At 40.8% G+C, this 16,515-nt stretch overlaps 1 long non-coding RNA gene across 1 annotated transcript; it reads right to left on the bottom strand.

Annotated features, from left to right (window-relative positions):
• Positions 1-3: 3 nt before the first annotated feature.
• On the bottom strand, positions 4-9,643 carry LOC309883414. Its single transcript, XR_014318450.1, has 4 exons — positions 9,493-9,643; positions 9,060-9,196; positions 5,778-5,862; positions 4-13 (listed from the first exon to the last, which is right to left on the bottom strand). It is a non-coding gene; the product is annotated as an uncharacterized lncRNA (long non-coding RNA).
• Positions 9,644-16,515: the final 6,872 nt, after the last annotated feature.

Raw genomic sequence — 16,515 nt, 5'->3', positions numbered from 1 at the left:
TTTCCTCCAGGTGCTGTAAAACAGAAGAGTGAAATCTTCACTGCAGCCAAAGTAACTCTATCCAGACAATAGGTCAGATGCAGAATAATAGCTTGAGGACATATATATCGAGAAAAGAGCTATTTTATGTTTTCTTTTGGCACCAGAAGCAGCCACATACATAGACAGAAGGTGCCCTAACACATAACAGAATTCCTAGTAATAAAAAAAATAAATTTATAGCTAAGTAGTACAACAATACAACACCCAGCGCTTTTCTGGGAGCCTTTGTTTGAGAATTTCAAAGGGGTAAGTTACACATTTCCTTTTCCTTTTTTATTAAAGTAAGACAACACAGACAGAGAAGTCCAGAGTCACACAGAAATCTCTGTTAATAAAATAAACCTTCCAGAAGCTCAGAAGAACAAACTCGGACACGGGTGCATCGCTGCAGAGTCATCGGAGTCTGGGTGGCAAAAAGGCAAGCAGGAGGCCTCAGTGCTGTCACGGTGCAATTGTGCTGTGACACAGCCTTGCCTGATGTGACAGCCTTGTCCCAGGCTGACAGCCTCACCCAAAGACAGGAGTTTTGGCCTGCATTTAAGATGCTGCTCAAGTGCACTGAAGATCAAAGCTGACATCTCAGCCTTGAAACACCTCATTATTTCTATACAAATGTAGGAGAAGTCACTGGTGTCAAACTTCATACCCCAAACAGAGTTTTTCAGGAAAAACAGATTGGGTGAGATGTTGGATAATGTACTCATCTCTTCAAAGGCTGTCATTAAGATGCTACGTCTGCACAGCACCACACACAAACTGTTCAGATTACAAAAAAAAAAATCAATTTCAGATTTATCTGGAACATTTTAAACCTATTTCTTTACATTCCAGTGAGATGAGGTGTTACAAAAAAATCTCCTTAGGTTCAGTGAAAAGCAATATTTCATCTGAGATAAAATATTTGGATGTCAAGATGTTTTCAGGTTAAATCTCTTACACTTGAAAACAAAATGTAAGCAAATTTACTTAACAGAATGATTCAAAGAGAAATTCAAAGAAAATGAATTATTTTGTTTTAGTACTGCTTTTCTTAAATTACAAATAAGTATAATTTTTATAAGTGCAAATTTTTGAAATAAGAACATTGGAACAAAATTTTTATCAAGTATCTAGGAATTTATAGCTTTTCCTTGAGAAAGTAATTTGATTCAAAGCTGCGAAGTATTTCCAATTTTTAGATTAGAAAAAGCCCAACTTTTTCCAACCAAAAAAAAACAAAAAAAATTTGCCCAGCAGTGACAGGAATTCAAAGCTCCCAGGAAGGCTCACCAGCCAGGCCACGACTGCCATGTAACTGCCTGAGCAGCCAGCTCTGCACAAATGTGAAAAACTTGTTCTTTGACAGCCCATCCTACAGCAATCACTATTGGCTTTCCTAAATCATTTAATTTAATTAGGAGCATCTCTTGAATTTATCTATAAAACCTTCACCTCAAATAAACTAACATCTAAGAAAATTGAAGCTAATAATTCTTGCTAACACCCAGTGTCACTTTTTCAGCTAAATTGGTGCCACCCGCAGCCTGACGGGCAGAGCCTCAGTGCAGAGCACGGTGCTTGGCACCACATCCAACAGCTCAGCTTCTGTGGCATCCAACAGCGTGCCCGCGTCTTTACTGCTGTAATTGTTCTCTTAGGCTATTAAGCCAGTCAACCAAATAACAGAAATTAAAAATGTTTTCTTAACCATTTGTCTTTCTGAGAGGGAAACCTCTGAGCAAACATTTTTGCAAAGCAATGTCTTGTGGTATCCTCAGACCAGTTTGCCCCCCCTGTGACTCCATGGGACTTTATTAAAGAAAAAAATTAACAAAAGTAACTTCTTGTTAAGACCCTCAAGTAATATGCTGATTTATCTGCAACTTTGGAATAGGATACCATAGTGATAAATTTTGTTTGTCTGTTTTTTTGTGATTGGCACTGCTTGCTAAGAAGATCAGTTCTGACGTTAAGCAAGATATTTGCCAGCAGCCCTCCTGTGGTAGTAACTCTTCCAATCTAAAACAAGAAAAAAATAACAAAATGACCATAAATAAAAACACAATATGGTAAAACACAGAAAGGATCAAAAAGAAGTGCCCTTGGGACAGATTCCAGAGCCTGTGTTCAACGCATGGCATTTCTGTGCAGCGCCCAGGAGAAGTTGGCGTGGTGTGGTCAGCACCCAGAGCCAGGAGACACCCAACTTTCACACCTGTTTGCATTGCACTAACCAATCAGACACTAAAGACAGGAAAATGGTAAATCATCCTCTTCAAAACACAGTAAATGGACCTGAGGTAGCCCCAAGCAGGCAAATTCAAGTACTGCCTGCAGCTGTGCCCCAGCAGCCCTGGCCCAGGCCATAAGGGCAGCTGGGTATTGGGTGTTCCCCATGCTCGGGGGAAGCTGAAATCACCTCTCCCACCCCTCAGATGAACGGCTTGCCTTTCTAGAGAGCCAAGCATGGAAGGCAGATACCCTCAAAGCAGGGCTGGGGATGAGTACTTGTTTTAAGATTACCATCCCAGACTTGGGAACTTCTAATGCCTGCTGCTGTGGTGGGCAGCTCCACTCTGTCCCAAAGCTCTGCAGAGGGACTCGTCCCAAAGGTATCCCCAGGGTGGAGAGCCCAGCCAAATTCCCTATCAGCACTGCCTGTGTCCTACTGAAATTCCTAAACAGCAGGTATGGACAGGTATATCTTCACAACTCCAGTCATTTTCAAGGTAAGTTGACTTAAAAGGGTTTTTATAATTAAGTAGGAGAAAAGGTCAAATTCTCTTTCAGTCTGCCTGCTGTATTTAATGCTGTCACACTGCGTTAGTTCTCTTTGATCTTAAAAATACATGATGCCAGTGTCAACTACGTTCTGCTTTGACCCATGATCAACTTCATGTGCACCATCCTCTGTCGTTTTAGTGTCAGTCCTGGAGGGTAGCCCACCCTCTGAGAATTCATTTGTTCAAGAATTAAATTCATGCATTTGCAAACAAGAAGAAAGCTCATAAAAATTACACAGTTCTGCCTTTGCAAGAGCAGCAAGGAGCTGAGTCTCTCAGCAGGCCATAAATCTACTTTTTGAAAAAACATTATTGTTTCGTATTCCAGCAGGGTCACTTAGTACCTTACAACTTGGAGATCTTATTACAGTAGAAATTACCATCCCTAAAGGACAGACACTTAATAGGCAATCATCATATAAAGTTTTACTGCTACACCAAAAGGCAAATCTTTTTAGAGTGATTAAGTAATGTTAAGTGCCTGAAGACTATTCTTCCATAAGTTTCCTTTTGTATTAAATATGTTTTAACAGGAAATGAACATAATGATCCTAAAGCCATCAAGTTAATGGAATGTGTAAATTCTCTGCATTTTCCTTACCATCCTGTATTTTTATTCTCCATGTTGCCATTACTACCTTTCTTTCTAATACATCTACGTTTGTCTGAACAAACATTGAGGAGTGAGATTTTAATGCTTAATCAGTCAATGACGTACCACAGCTTCTCATGAAATCCAGATACTATTTAGATGAGCTCATCATGGGTGCTAATTAATTAACACTGATGGGGAACTTGAAATAAAATATAAATATGGTCACATTTCATTAGGAACATAATGCATCTTCTTGACCCTTACTTAAATACATTTTTCCCACAGCTAGTGGAAAAACACGCATCTCACAGCCATGCTGACATCTGGCTAGTTGAAGCAAGAGGGCAAAACGCTGGGCAGACCTCACTCAGCCTGCATGACAGCCCAGCTGTGGAGCAGCCTCACACTGGCTGGCACGTTTGTTTGTAGTTCACAGGTCAGCAAGAAACTACTGCTCAGCATGATGAACCTAGACCTCATGTTTAAAACCTTGTCTGTTAATCTTTAAACCCCTGATCCGACTCTTCCTGGCTTCTCCATTAAAAAAAAAAAAAAAAACACACAACAATAAATTATTCAATTTTCCTCTTTCCTGAACTTTCACAGAGAGGAAGTGTTCCCTGACCCCCTGCTTCCCGTGGTAATTCTGATTTCTTCCCCACATGCCTGTTTCGTAGGAGGTGCACGATGTGCTGGGCTCCTCTCAGGTTACAGGACAGGCACCACAGCAATCAGGCCTTTTCTACACTGGCCAGGTTTTCTTCCATCATTCACACTGCCCGTGGAGCTGCTCTGTTCATGAAGTAAGCATCAGCAAGGAGGTCCTGGCACAGCTGCTTAGGTACAAGGCAAACACCTCTTATACTTTAATACACCTTCAGTTTTGTTAATCCTTTTCAGTAAAGCTAATATCCATGTTTGCAGGCAAAGAGTGCTCACATGTAGAGAATCTATAAGTGTTTCCTAGTTTTATAAAAATCATGTTCAATACTGAAAAAATGCAAGAGCAAACCTTTGGTGCAATTGCAAAGAAAAGGCCCACCTAAGCTTTGCTCTTGAGCTAAACAGTTCTAATACCAGGTCACATCACAGAGATACACTAGTGCTAAACACACCCTGCTCCAAGATTACTTCCTGGACTCTCACCATGCTCGTGAAGACTATCAGCAATATCAGATGAGAAACTCCCTGTAGGTACTCCTTCTCTTGAACCATTCAAGATGGTAAATGCAGGTCCACCATGCCTTCACAGCCCAGAAACTATACAGACATTTTCATTGTCCCCCCACCAAACAAAAAATATATATATATATAAAAAAAATCTGAAATTGTTAATTTGTGTTTGAAACAAACAAACAAAAAAATCACTTTCATGAAGAAATCAGTATTAGCCCACACACATATTTTGGTCTTGGCAAAAGGAACTGCATTTGTTCCCAAAATGCATTCTGAAACTCCCAGTTGTTTTCTGGATGCATTTTTAATTTCAAGCAGTAGTTATATTTCTGCTGCCAATACCCAAGTCACAAATAACAAACATTCAATTTCCTCTCTTGTAGAATTATTCCACCCTGCTTATCTGGGGGTTCAGTTCTGTTGTCTCCATTTTAATCACATTTTCCAACAACACAGTGCTTTGTGCATCAGACCACTTTCCTTTATGAAAGATAAAAATGTTTGCATATTCCATTTCATTTTTTTGACCTAAAACTGACATCTTTTGCATTTTTTCACTAATTTAAAGAGAAAGCACATGGCAAAGCACATAAATCACTAGGAAAAACATATATTCACACTTAGACTGCCATGTATGACCACTTAGCTGCTTAAAACTATAATATGGATCATATCATGAAAAATTTATTTCATATTTTTAACTTTCTTGCCATCAGCAATAATTACAAAACCTTCTAAAAGCAGGTATTTTAGTAATCTGTATAGCGTACAGTTACATTTATAGCAAGCCACAGTAGGTCACAGCTCTATATGGAACACAATTCTAGCAAGTTTTTTGTACTGAAAAATGCAGACATCTATGTGGTCCAAAATTCTTTTTACATATTCTCAGATGACAGGAGGAAACACAGCGCAGGGAATGTAAGCAGTCTAAAACATGCATTTTTTACACTGACACAACTGCAGTAACTGCTGTACTGACTGACACTCCCCAGATGTTGCAAGAAACAGCAGGGCCTGCCAGAAAGGCAGTTTTCAGCATGCTAACAAGGGTAATGAGAATTGAGAAGTTAAAAGCCCTTGCAAATCTGTGAAACTCCATCCCTATTCATTTCTTCTAATTTCAGCAGTAAGTTTTTCCTCTAAAGCAGCAAAACATTTCATGTCAGTGACTGACAGTGAGGGTGAAGGAAAAGGCCTACCTCTTTGAATGTGGAGTTGTCCCCAAATCCAACACTTTCTTCCTCAGTTTGGATATCTGACCACCGCACACGCACATCGCAGGCACTGGAAGTGACACACATGCTGTCTCCCAACACGTGAAAATGCAGGGTGGTACTATGAACTGCTGTGCTGAACCAATTCCCGATAAAAGTAGCGGAACCGAGAGCTTGAAATGACTGGTCAAGCCATACACTTCAGATGTCAAGTAAACATCCAAAAATATAGGAAGAGGGGAAAAAGTAAATGGGAAAAAGTAGATGGCCATTGCTCACTCCCTTCTAGTTGCCACATTTTTAATAAAAAGAACTGGCAATGATTCAACTGTTGAAATTGCACAGATCTTTGTCACTGCATAACTACTATGCTATGTATTACTAACCCAAAATGATTAGGTTCTATGCAAACAGTTAAAAAAACAGGCAAACATTAATCAACTTTTTAGTAACCCTCCCATTATTTCAAAAAGGAATGTGATGATCATCCAGCAAGAATTTTATTCGGAAAAGCACGTTATAATAATTATGTTAGCAATCCATTAGTGGCCAGAGATAATTTTTGCTTAAAACAGGTTCAGCATATAAATGCTTAAAATATAAAAGATTGCTGTATTTATATTTTCTATTATAACTATACCATAGTTACTGAAAATAAAGTAGTCTCTGAAGAGCAAACATGCTTTCCATTCATTCATAGCCCATTTTGATATTAATTCACTGAAATCAACTAGTATAATATTAGAATAATGAAACAGCTCAACTACTGGGGAAACTGGCAACTGTTATTTCAGAGAAAGGTGCACGAGAGTTAATAAAATAGCCTGAGAGCACTGCATCACCACCCAGTGAAGGCACCCTAGCCACTGCGGGCTAGGTAGATCTGTTAAGCAGCTTGTGGGCTGCAGACCACTGCTTTCTGTCAGACACCAGGAACTGCTCTGTGACCGAGCTCATTTAGAAGATTTAAAAAAAAAAATAAAATAAAATAAAAATAAAAATAAAAATAAAAATAAAAAAAATTCTTCTATTCCCAGCCTGCTGGCAGAGGCACCAGTGCTGGCAGACAGAGCCGGGAGCCGGTTTCTGGATGCTGCCAGGGACTGCCTGCAGGTGCAGACGGCTCCTTGTTGGGCATGGGAAATGGTCCAGGAGTGTTTTTTTCAGAAAGGCTCCATTAGAAAAGGCTGAGAACCACTGATACAGACAGCCTCCGGGGAGCCAAGCTGCCCTCCTCTGGGATATGCTTGCTGGCTCGCCAGAATTTTAAGGCTGGCTCCCCTTGAACTCACCAGAGCTGGTTTTAAAGAAAATAATTTTAGGTGCCATTCAGATTCAGCATAATCATCTCTTGAATATTTAGCCAAGTATGTTGACTACTACAAAGGATTACAGTGAAAAGTAAAGACGTTCTTTGATGTGTACACAGACTTAACATCCAATCTCTCAAGTTGCCAGTGGAGTCTTGGATATTCTGCATGATCAAAGCCTCCTAACCCCATATGCAGCTTTGAAACAGTTTTTTGCAGCTCCATTTTCTAGGCTTCTGCTTAATGAATCCCCCCAAGAAGGCCGTGGGCCACCACGGACACATCTGCGACCTCTGTCCTGGCAACATATCCCCACTGCAGCCTTGTCCTGCTGTCCTAGCAGTCCTCACATCCTGTTCCTCCGAAGCTCTGGGCTCTGCTGTCCAACACAAAACTGCTCGGAGCACCTGAAGCAAATTGAGATGGAGGACTGATACCTGAAACACTGCAGCAAAGAGAGTAGCTGCAGCATTGCTCATGACGCTAGGGAATTTGTTCAAAAACCTTCCACAAAATCTATTTCAATAATGAAAGCTGACTTTTGTCTTTTCTTTTGTAATTGTGGGAAAAGCTGGATAATGTGTTCGATCTGACCAGTAAAAACACATAAAAGGATACATTTTAATCATCAAAAGAATTCATTTTTTGCATCACCATTTCCCACAGAAAATAAAATCTCAGTATTCTCCCAGATGAATGTGAAATATAGCTGGTCCTCATAATGGTCTGCACCCTTGGCTATGGCAATTAGCCATGTGTTCATCCACTAGCCAAAATGGAAAAAGGCAAAAGAAAATGTCATTTAGCTGAATCTGGAATTATTTTTATTACAATCATTTTCTGAAAACAAAACCCAATCATTTTAGGTGCACTAGAAGCTATTTGCAGGCCTAAACCAAAATACTTTTCTGCTATTACTCTTTCACAAGAACAAATAAGAAAATGAAAATTGTATTTTAAAAGAAAAAAAAAATAAGGTTCAATTCTGATTATTTACCCAGTACCATTTGTACTGCTCCATTCAGCTTTGCAAATAATTTCATTTCACTCAAAATTGTATTTTTCAAACTATTCAGAAAAAAAGAGAAACTGGCACTAATCAGGTGAGGAGAGGGAGGTATGGAAGATGTCTTATCCTGCAAACTCCAGAAACCTATCTCTGCATCTTTCCAACCCAACAAAGAATCTGGATATTCCGAGGAAACCCATGGCATTTCATTTGCCTCTTTTCCCAAAATACAAAACAAACTTCTGGATGCCCAGCTAAGCTCAGAGCATATAAAAGAAAAAATAAATAAACCATCTTGAAAAGAGTAAAGGATCAATGTGAAAGAAAACCAAGCATAGCCAGTTAAACCCTTTGGCTGCAGTCATATACTTGCCATCATCAAAATCATTGGCACTTGATGGCAAGAGAGAAAAATACCTACATCAATTAACTCATGCCTTCTCCCTATTTAAAAAGTTGTTAAGATACAGGTTTAAAATAAAAATGAATATACATAAATCATAATGCAAGGAAAATATATATGCACATAAAATCATCACACCTTATTTCTATATTGTCACTGGATTCACAATAAAGTCATAACAGCACTGCAATGACAATAGCAAAAAAACTCCTGCCTGGTGAAAAGTAGCATTAGAAAACGTGTAGTTTCCCTGACAGAGCAGTATTTAAAAGTCATTCTAATTTTTTTTTGATCACTTTAGCATAAGCATAAAATATTTAAGTTATTTTGAATTATCTTGAATCTGCTGCTGCTTACAAAATGTAAATTCATCAAAGTTGACAGAATTACTCTGGTTTACAGTTGGAGTAATTGAGGAAGAATTTGGCGTTTTGATTAAATCTTTAACGTGCAATTTACCTTTCATATACACAAAGCACACTGGCTCTCAGGCAGAAGATAAGCATGTAATAAATCAGCTTACATTTTTTTCAGCTCTTACTCACAGTGGAATCCCCAAAATTCATTTTATTTTATCTTTTTCCCACTCTTCAGCTTTTTCTCTTTCATTTTCCTTCCTCTTCTTCAATCACCACAGGTTTGCATTTCTCATTTTCTATTTTACATCACTCCGCTTTGCTCTCTACAATGGAAAGACAGTCAGAAAAAAAAAGGCAGATAGGCAGACAGCAAGGAGAGAGATACAGCCACTTGAAGGTAATAACCTCGGACACCCGCATTCTGGATGATCTGTTGCTCTCTCAAAAACATTTTAACTTTATAAAGGGAAGGGAATCAAGACTCATTTGCATAAGGGCTCATCCCATCTCTTCAGCTCATATGTTTATAGCTCTGGAAAGTCCCTTTCTGATTCCCTGCTTGATAAAGAGCCAGGAAGGTAATGCAACAGCAGGGAGAGGTGAGAACTATTTTGCTGACCTTGCAAGCAGGCCTTAAGAGCAGTGCTCCATTCTCCATGCTCGGAGGACTCAGCTAGGAGATTTGAGTGCTTTTTATCCTTTGGACCTCAAGGCTCAGACCATGCATGCAGAGCTAAAAATTCAAGTCAGAGAAACCCCCACTCTTGCACTGGAGGAAGCTCTGGTCAGGCGCTCAATACTTCAGCTTCCTGTCTGTACACTCCGCGGTCTAATCTGGGGAAATCCTGAAAACATTATCAGATGCCTGATAAACTCTTTAGCTTTCAAGTACATAGTGATTCAGTTTCGGTCAAAACCTCATTTGAATACAGTTTTAAAATCTAAATAAAAAGTGAGACCCTGACGAAGAAGAGATTAGACTTATAGTCTAACACCACTGGTATCCAAAATAACATAACTGGTATTTAAAGCTGGCAAGCAAACCAGCTAAGCTCCAAGCTTGGAATTATATGTCTGGTTACCTAAATGCCTTTTATCCACAAACAATGCAGCAGAAGCAGCAGCACGGATTGCTTACCCCATCCTGACGCTGCTCACCATTGACTTGAGACAGATTGTTTCTGAGAGAGGGATTACTTGAAACTGGTGCCCACTCATCCCACAAGCTTTTCTCTTAAGGCTGGCAAGCGTGGCAATGCTTGCTTGTTCAATGTAGACATTCATTTACCGGGCATTAGAGGGATATTTCCAAACTCAGCTACCCATCGCAGGGTAGCAGCATGAAGAATAGGGTCAGGCTCTGATCTCTGATCTCTGATTTAGCCCTGGAAGATTAAACCTCTAGCTCCACAGCCTGAATTCCCAATAGTTTCCACTTCAGATCAGCACTGGTTCACCAAAGGAAATCACTCCTACTCCATTGCCACCAGTCCTTCATCTCAGGCTAGCCATAGAGCTTTTAGGACACTGCGGGAGGTACTCCTTCACACACAAGTTCTGATGGACTTGGAGAAACCCACTCTGCCTATGAGTCTAGAAGCAGCAGAGAACATCTTCCCATGCATTGCAGGTGCACAAGCAGTTCAGGCTTACACTTTGTTCCTCTCCCTGACAATAAAACACATTTTTAATGCTTTCAATGAGATCTCTGATGTTTGCTACTGCGCTCACCCTTAGGGTTACCACAAAAATTAAGCTCATGTATGGACCAGCTACTCTGGAGAAGAGAAAAATTGTAAAGATACTTGTTCCACATTCCTGTTGGTCTCTGGGAAGTCTCAGGTTGTCCATATTCAAAACAAAAGCTTCTATCATTTTTTGTTTCATCCCAAGGCCTAGTAAGCTAGACCTAACTAGGCTAATGCACAAAATTTGCCCTGTAACTAGGCTAATTAAGCTAACTAGGCTTACATTAGCCCTGTAACTAGGGTAATGCACAAAATATAGTTCACAGAAGCAGAGAGATTTCAGATACAAAAGTACTCACTGTTTTAATACCTCTATCAAAATAAATAGCAGTAGTTAACAACAGAAGGGAGATCCATTGGCACTGAGTCCAGACCCAGACGGAAAACATCTCAAAGTTTCAAAAGCATCTAGAGCTAAGATTTTGTGTTTCAGCAGCATGGAAGGTCTGGCATTGTCTAATGAAATACCATGTCCACGTTCTCAGGTGCTGCCCTGAACTTTCTGGTGTAGTTCCAGTGCTGGTCAAGTTTGGACATGAAGAAGCAAAGACCCTGGTAGGACTTATCAGTAAGGATGCTTGAATGAACTTGCATGAGTTGTTGCACAAGAGAGGAACAGTTATATTTCAGTCAGGAGTTTGGCAGCATGTGCAGTGCTCACTGATATAACTTTCAAAATACATCTCACACCAGCTCCAGGTTTAAAAACGTCATTGTAAGCAACACTGAGCTAAATTCATCTGCTCCCAGCCAACCAATACACCCTCGTTGGTTTGTATAATCTGTTAGAAATTATCTGGATTTCCTGGTTAACAAGAGGGAGATTTCACCACTATGTGCTTGTCAGCTGGTTAACCTAACAGCAGAAAGTAGCTCAGCAGCAGCAGAGAGCCCCTCAAGGAAAGAATCACACCTCCTCAGTCCTCAGCCAATCTTCCAGACAAAAGCAAAAGAGTGACCAGCAAAGTCTGGACATTTACGTGGGAAAAGGCAAGGTGACAGGACAGATTCTCCAGTTTGCTCTGTGAAGCTAAAGCAAAAACTAAAGGTAAAGGGAAAAAAAATGTTGTACAGTGTCTGAGAAGGGAAAGGGAAGACAATACACTGTGCATTGTTCTCAACAGCTGACATCAGTCAGGATGGTTACTATCATCTTCACATCTCATCTGGAAAGTTTTGACTAGCAGAATTTATTTTTTGACAGGAAGTCTAGACCTCACTCTAATTCAGTGGCTGGAATTTCTTGAGGCAATATTATGTTAAACCAAACAAGATAACAATACAGCCCTGGGTGCAGCACTCTCAGAAACACAATATGCGGAGAGGCAGCGCTTTGTAAAGTCATCAAAGCACAGCCCAGGTGCTGCTGTCATCACCACCCAGCAGTTCCAGCTTCTCTGCTTTATTTATTGCTGTTCACTGTATTCAGCTTAAACAGAGAGTGCTGATTTCCCTCTTTCACCAGGGAGGAAGGCCCTCTCAGAAGGGAGGGTCTCTCACAAGTAAAGCTATTTAAGCAAAAGCTTTACAGCAGTATGAAACATACAGGCAGAGATAAATCAGGTCTTGTATGTAAGATCTTTCACAAAAACAGCCTTCAGAAAATACAGTAGACATATATTCACTTCTATTCTTAAATCTTCCATTCCTGCTTATAGTATTTTTGTTGCAAATAGTGAGATAAAACTAAGTTATGAATTCCAAGAGGAGCTGAAGCTTGCTGTGGAAAATCTATATTACCTTTGAAGAAACTGGAATTGAGAAACTCTCTCAACACTGAGAAAGCCAGTTTTCACTTGGTTTCCCTTGAGAGGTGATGAATTCTGCAGGTCTTGTTCTGTGATACAGAGCCTTAAACAAATATATACATATATATATTACTTAAAAAAAATAAATAAATAAAATCTTTAAGAAAATTCTTCAACTTTCTTTAAGTTGAAAGAAGTTACAGATTTTGAGTTCTCCTACTGATTTCTGTATCATTACTTCAATATCCAATACAACCATCTGAGAGTATGGGCCCAAGAGAGTAGGCTGATAAACCTAGAAAATTATTTATAAACCACACACCTTTCATAGAAAACTTCAAACATTTGCAAAGGCATAACACAAACCAGATACAATTTGATTAACAAAATCTTATTTTGCACTGTGACAGATGTATAGACTAGTAGATAATGCTCCCAATTCTTGTGTGAGCAGCAAAGAGCTCCATCAGGATTGCCTGGGGAGCAGAGAAGAAAGGGGATGGTAAGAACCACCCTTCCACATGCTCCTGATGGGCTCCTGGTGGCCTGTGCAGCCTCCAGAAGTCACAGGACTCTGCTGGCAGACAGACCTCACAAAAGAAGGGGTAACATGCCAAGACAGCAGAGCTGCAGCTACCCTCCATGACATGCTTGTCTGAACTGGAAAGCACTCTGAGTAGGAAATGCCTGCAGAGATTCATACAGAAGCACCATTAACCCCCACCACCCACCCTTAATTTGTTTGTGCACATGAGTGTGTGTACATGCCCATATTTCTTGTCCTAAAGGAAGCATTTTGCTCTGTAGCTGCACTGAGGGCTCAAATGTTACCAGAACAGCCTGCAGGTCCTACAGCTTTGTTCAGGGTCCCCTACAACAGGCAGCATATCCGTCCTAGCGTCTTGAACCTTGCCAGAGTGACTCCACTCAGGTTTATCACTCTTAATTATTTTGCAGTGAGCAGCTTTTATATCTAGGAAAGCAAGGCCGTGAAAGCCAGGCACCACACAGTCAGAGGCCCCATGAACTCCAGCACACCCACAGCGCTGCTTCTGCCCCAGCCCTGGCCACAGCACCACCAAGCACAGGGACTGCATGCACCCAGCTCCTTCAGACAGCTCACACCGACGTGAGGGCCACAACTCAATAGATAAAATATCTACTGCCGCCCTACCAGCCAGCTTGAGTGAAGAAGTGATGCAAAGCAGGATGAGGCAGCACAGTACAGTTTCTCTAACCAGCTTCATACATGGCTTTGCTAGATGCTTTGCAGTCAGAAATTAAAAACAGGAAGGTTTCAAATGAGTTATGAAGGCAGGATGTGAGTCAGCCCTGAGCAGGAGGGACAGCCAACAGCAAAACCCTCTACCACAGGCACCAGGCACTCGGACATCCAGAACAAGGTAAATGGACCTTGGACCAGGGAGCACCAGCAGAGCAGGAACAGGGAGGGAAAGGGCCACAGGATATATTTTCTCCATGCAGGGGCCTGTTACCTAACCAGACAGCTTTCCTTCCTGTACAAGCAGCCTGACCACAGGACCACCAGGGCTCCTCCAAACTCCTATGCAGTTCCACTGGGGAGAAGCAGCTCAAAGTACTCCAGAGTAACTCAGCTGGGACTGGGATTTCAAGGGCCCATCAAGCATCTTGAAATTTGAACACAGGCTTCTCACACATTCAGATGAGTACTGTGCTACTAGAAATAGAAATGCCAACACCTCCTCCTCAGCTGCCATCCTTCTCTGCCTGAGACACAAGATGAGAAGAAATTTCTCTGAAAACATTGTCACATCGGCCTCCACAGAACAAGGAGGCCACAGAACACCTCAGCAGGCTTCAGCATAAACTAGACTCTAGCTGCTTGCCTAGAAACAGATGTTTATCACAGAATTCATCTGGAATAATCAGAAGAGCTGCAAGCCATCGCTGTGAACACAGCTCAGCAGTGTTATCACAGGAGATCTGGGGAGCTGCAGTTTGGGGATAGGCACTGAAGAGGCCCAAGTCCTTTTGCAGATGTACATGCAGGCATGCAAACTACACTTAAAAACAGAACTTGAAGTCACACAGACAGCTTTGAAAATTATACTCCTGCTACCTGACAGTATTGCCTATCAGACAAAAATGTTGCATTCCCAGTTACAGCATCAGGAAATAACACACGGCTCTTATGCTTGGGCAGTCACACAAGCACCAAGACCCCAGATTAGTAACAAATTCCCACCAGCTTTTGCAGGCTCCTAAACAGGACAAAATAGATAAAGAATTAGCTGTTGTCATAGGTTGTACATTAAGTTCCTAATATCATGCTCTTTGTTTCAAGCACAGTGTTGAAGCTTTCAGGAGAACATTTTTCCTCTTTGTATCTATCAGAAAGATAGGATGCTAATTCTAGCTCAAAAAATAAATATCTGGAGAAAAATATAAAACTGTGTGAGTTCAAATGCTAGCAAAGTCCCTTGTCTCTCTGCTGCTTCCTCCCAAGAATAATTATAAAGCAGCAAGCCACTGTAACAAGAGGCCTCAGGTCACAGCATGGTCACACACACCAGGCTGTGGAACCAGGACACAGCCCAAGTACAATATGAACATCCTTGAGGTGATCAGACTTCAGTGCCAAGCATCTCCATGTCCTTCATAGTTTCAAAAGAATCTTAGATTAAGGCGTGGGAAGATGGGCATGGAAAAAAAAAAAAAAAAAAAACACTTCAGAAGAAAGTTTACTAACACTGAAAGACACTGCTGAGAACTCCTTATCTGGAAGGAGAAAAAAAGCTGGGGCAAGACTGGGTAGAAGGTCAAAAAAAAAATGAAATCCAGCACCTGGTTACAACTTGCAGGTTTTGAACATTTTCCAGTGGAATAATTATTCATAGAAAAGTGCTGTGTTGTTGAAATAAAATATTTCCCACAGGAATTTTATTTTTTTTAAATTTTTTTTACTTACAAGTACTTTGATAGATCAAAATGTTCCTGGAACCAGAAACATTGCATCTACAAAAAGATGTTTCATTTCCAAGTTCTACTGAGTAAGATTTTGTAAGTCAGGTTTGGAATTAGAAGTCTTGATTTTATAAGAATGTGACACTTCAACTGACAATTTAAAATACCTAAAAAGAACTTTTAAGCTTCTACACAAAATCCAGGAGATGAAACATAAGAGGCTCTACCAAGCAAAGGATCATACAGTGGCTGAAAGCAAAGATATGTGGCCACATACATATAGAAGAGCTATACTGGTTGTTTTGTCAAGGATAGTGTATTTCTAAGAAGGTGATGGGCAAGGACTAGACAATACCTAAACAGACATAGAAAGGAAACTGTATGGACAAAACTTTAAAGTTGAAAAGGTATGGAGAGCAAGGAAACTGTCACTCTTCGATGCTTGCTATGTTTTGGCCAACAGAAGCCCCTGAAAATAAACAAGCCATCAGAGAATCATAATTTATTTCTCCTGCCAGAAGTTTCCAAGCAGCCTGTACAAAGAACCCCATTTCTGGCTAATCAGATGTTTGCAAGGAGGTTGCTATCAAGTTCAATGAAATGGAAAACCCTCTGAACTAGTAAATTCTGGCAGCACCTTGTATTTGATTAAGGAACAAGACGATGGGTTAGTTTAACATGATGTTAGCTTGAGTCCCGAAGCTGGAATGCTTTTCCTCACCTGGCTTACAGAAATCTGAAGCCAAACAAGAACTGATTCAAGCTGTATTTTTCCCCCTCTCACTGCAACACTGAGTCAAAGAGAGTTTGCAGAACCCAAACTGGAACAACAGCCAAAAAATAATACTCCTTTTGAGAAAACAGTTCAGCTGAAAGCTGGCATCCCCAACTGGGGATGTCCCAGCACAGAAGGTGCTTGTGCTTGCTGAGATTTGCCACAAGCCACAGCCTGTCCCTCTCAAGCCTGTCCCCCTCAATTCACCAGCACACAAAGCAGCAGCTTCATTGCTGTCCCACAGAAATATTTGGTGCTGCTCTTCAGACCCTAGCAGGGACCTGTTTACTCCATGGACTTTTCACACCTCCCCACAGTGCCTCAGAAGGAAGGCTGGCCACGTTATTCACCCCACAGGGGGAAGAACTGTATAGTGCTCTGGAGAGCAGCAAAAGCCTCCGGGGCCCCATGACCAGAACTTCCCT

The sequence above is a fragment of the Aythya marila genome (assembly GCF_965140915.1).
Source record: "Aythya marila genome assembly, chromosome: 14".
Taxonomy (NCBI): Eukaryota; Metazoa; Chordata; class Aves; order Anseriformes; family Anatidae; genus Aythya; species Aythya marila.
This window is presented reverse-complemented; position numbering and strand designations above follow the sequence as displayed.